Source organism: Humulus lupulus, chromosome 2, assembly GCF_963169125.1.
Source record: "Humulus lupulus chromosome 2, drHumLupu1.1, whole genome shotgun sequence".
NCBI classification, from domain to species: domain Eukaryota; kingdom Viridiplantae; phylum Streptophyta; class Magnoliopsida; order Rosales; family Cannabaceae; genus Humulus; species Humulus lupulus.
In genome coordinates this window covers 36,377,265-36,381,367 of record NC_084794.1, presented here as the reverse complement: position 1 = coordinate 36,381,367, position 4,103 = coordinate 36,377,265, and positions in this window count along the sequence as shown.

The following is a 4,103-nucleotide window of genomic DNA, read 5'->3' as shown; positions in this document are numbered from 1 at the left end:
CGGCACAACCTAAGTGAAGAAGAAGTCGTTTCTTCCAGATTTTGAAATTATCACCCCTAAGTTCAGGAATTTCGGTAAGGAGGATGAAGAAGCTGCATGGATAGGATTACAAATTTAGATTTCTAAAGATTGAGGCTTAATGAAGTCATGTTTTACCAATGTATAACATGCTGAAAGATGAAATTTCATTAAACAAAAATTGCCTGTGGGCTAAATTTTTAATTTAATAAAAGTGGATGTACGTGATCATAGATTATTCAAATAAATTATTTGGGATACATTAAGGTTTGATATTTCTATCTAAATTAAACTTTATGATAAAACTATTAAATTAATTATCATAACTCATGTGGATAAATTAAGAAAATTAATTTAATATATTATCCTAATTAATTATATAAATATAATAAAATCCCTGTGGGGTAAATTATTATATCTATATAATCAATCACACTTTATGTCCATTATGTATTCATTTCATATTAATATATAATTTTATATAATTAAAGATGCTGTGGCTACTCCCTAATTATTTAAAATTATATGGTTCACTAGACACACTAAATTTGTGACAATGCCCCACTGACGCAAATGCCAACCTGGTTTGCATCATAGGATTTCGCGTCACATATAAAACTGACGCAAAAACTCAATTGTGGCAGTTAGAAACTGATGCAAATGACCTTTTTTGTTGTAGTTACATTATGTTTTAGGCTCTATGAAGACATAAGAACATTTTCGTTATAACATAATAGACAATCACAGAGAGTAGTGCTCCTAGTGTGGTCGTCCAAAATCATAAAAAACCATTCTAGATTTAACATTTGTCTCAGTTTCATGCGTTCTTATGTCAACTACAAAATTGTTTATGTATTATTTATAGTTTTATTCACCCTAAATATTTTTATGAATATTAATGTGAATATTTTATGAATATGAATGTGCTAAATATTTTTCAATCTATCTTAATGTTTGAATATAATCTTAATTTATCTAGCACAATAATGGAATATATAACGTATTTAAAAAACATAAAGTGATACATATAACATTCAATATAATTATACAAAAAATAAATTTTGCATGAATAATAACAAAATAATCAGACAAATTAGCATAATTATTTATATGTAGGAAAATAAATACAATAATTTTATATATACACTTAATGGTAGAAAAATCCATGCTAAATAAGACAATGAAATTATTTATTGATTTGATGAATTAATAAAATAATTGCACAAACTTAATTGTAAAACAAAAGTTTGATTACATTCTTAAAATAACACAATTATTTAATATTGCATGAATAAAAGAAATATATCATACAATAAATACACCATAATAAAATATTTTCATATTTTAATTAATTTTCAAATAACATACAAATTACCAAAATAATGGAATATATAATGTATTTAAAAAACATAAAGTCATACATATAACACAGGCTTCTACGCTCTCACTAACTCTTTTAAATAAAGTTACTGAAAGACAGAAAATGAGCAGTGAGCTTGATGACCGGTACTCTATGTGAGCTTGGGGATCAGTACTCTATATTTATAGAGTGAGACATTCCATCAGAATCTCTGCCACATATTGAGATATTCTCTCAATCAGTTGGGATATACAAAATCAAGTAACAATAAAATTGGGTAACAAATAATATTGACCAATAATTAGAATATTTTTCAATAAATAAAATATTGACTTTGGTATATTAAATGAATTTAAATCAATTAGTTGTAGCATAATTAAATTTATATACCAAATAAATAAATATTATAACAGTAACACTTTAAAAGAAAATCATTGACACAAAGTGACTAAAACATATATTAATTAATTATATCATTACAAAAGATTTTATTTAACTAAATATTTATAGCAATATTCGACAATATATATTTTTATTAGAATAAATAGTATTTTTACCCCTAAACTATGATTACTGTATGATTGTGCCTCCCGAATGATTCACGATATTTAAAATTCCCCCCGAACTATACACATTACTGAAATATGAGACTTCTGTTAGATTTCATCTTAGGTGGCTAACAAATTGATGATGTGGCATTTTGTTGGTTGATGTGACAGTGTCATGTGTAAAATAATTAACAATCCCCCCCCCCCCCCCCCTCGGAAATTTAACCACTACCAAATTGTGTCATTTTTATTAAAACTAATTTATTTTTTTTCTTAAAAATAAGAATTAAATCCTTAAAAATAAAAAAAATTATTTTAAAAGATTAAGAAAATAAGCAATACTAAAATTTTCAAATTAATTAAATAATTTTTCAAATATTCAAAAATTAAAAACCTAATTAATAACAAATAATTTATTTTTTATTTTTTCTTTTCTTTTACAATATAAAATAAATATATCTTAAAATAAAAATTAAAAATAAATCATAAAACAAAGTTATTTCCCCTTCGTCCTCATCCTTTCAAATTAAAAGTTTTTTTATTTGTTTAAGCTCTTTACCATTCGTCATCTTCTTTAATTAGTTTTTTTCTTTATTTTAGTATTTATTTTAAAATTTCATTCTAAAATAGATTTAGTTTATATTGTAAAATAAAATAAAAGTAAAAAGTAAAAAAGTGCTATTTGTTATTAATTAGATTTTTAATTTTTTATGGATTTAATTAATATTTTTAAGAAAAATTTTAGATATTTTTTAATAAAAAGGGTACAATTTGGTAGTAGTTAAAGTTCGGGAGGTAAAATTGCTAATTATTCTACACATGACACTGCCACATCAATAGATAAAATACCACATATCATCAAAAGTAATGCGTATAGTTCGGGAGGAATTTTTAATATCGCCAATCATTTGGGGGGGGGGGCACGATCATATAGTGATTATAGTTCGGGGGGCAAAAATGCTATTTATTCTTTAACATTTATAATGTTAAGTATTCTTTGCAAAATTTCCAAGAAATGATATATTGGAATGATTTATTTGGTATCTATAGAGAAAGATTGTGGTAGGTTGTCGACATATCGATATAATTTTTTATTTATTTTCAATATATGTATTATAAGTTGTAATTTCATTTTTTTATATATGATGATGTACATTGAAATTGTAGGAGATCTCTAAAAAATTCTCAAGAAATTTTGGATGATTTAGGAGGGTGAAATCATGATTCAAACAGCCTATAATATACATGTTCGTTTCAGTTTTTATATACGTGTACAACAGGCTGTTTGAATCTTAATTTTGGCATCCTAAATCATCCAGACTTTTCTGTAAAATATGTGAGAGATCCTCTATAACTACAATATATACCGTCGTATAAGAAAATCAAGGTTATAACTTATTTATGTGTTGAAAACTGAAAAAGGACCTACTGGTAGGCATCGTCCGTACTCTATATAATATAGGTAAATTCTAGGGTGTACCTGTTAGATTTCTTAATACACTCAAATAACATGAACAAATAATAATCTCCAACACATAATCCAAAATCATGTCATTATAAATGCATATATAAGAAATCCTAAATCATAATTCTATAGATCCTTTGCTAAATTAAAGAAAAAGATTAACACAAGAGTGAAAGCACTAACCTGATGCCATTGTTGGAGAGTGTACAGAGGGTTTAGATCTTCCTATATAATATCTATCTCTATGAGAGAAGAGTCTCTCTTTTCTTTTCTGTTAATGAGATGACAAACAGAATAGAATAATACATATATATAGGGGACCACAACCCTAATTTATAATTAGTGATTTCTAATTTTGCCCATTATAAAATTAAAAATTCACTTTCCTGTTTCTACACATTAAATCCATGACACTTTAATACCCTATGATATTTATAACATAATTGGTCACTTAATTTTATATCACACTTTATAATAGCATTATACATTATACATATGTGCCCATAAAATAGGATTTTAATCCAACAATCTCCCACTTGGGCAACATATGTTTCCTTATAAATGTACAACCTTATGAGCTCAAAATTTGCTATCATATAAAGGTATTCTTTAACAATCTCGTCCATCAACCATATCCATATAGGATCAAAGCAGTCTTTGTCATACTATTCATGACTAAACCCATCAATGGTCACATATACAAATATAGTCA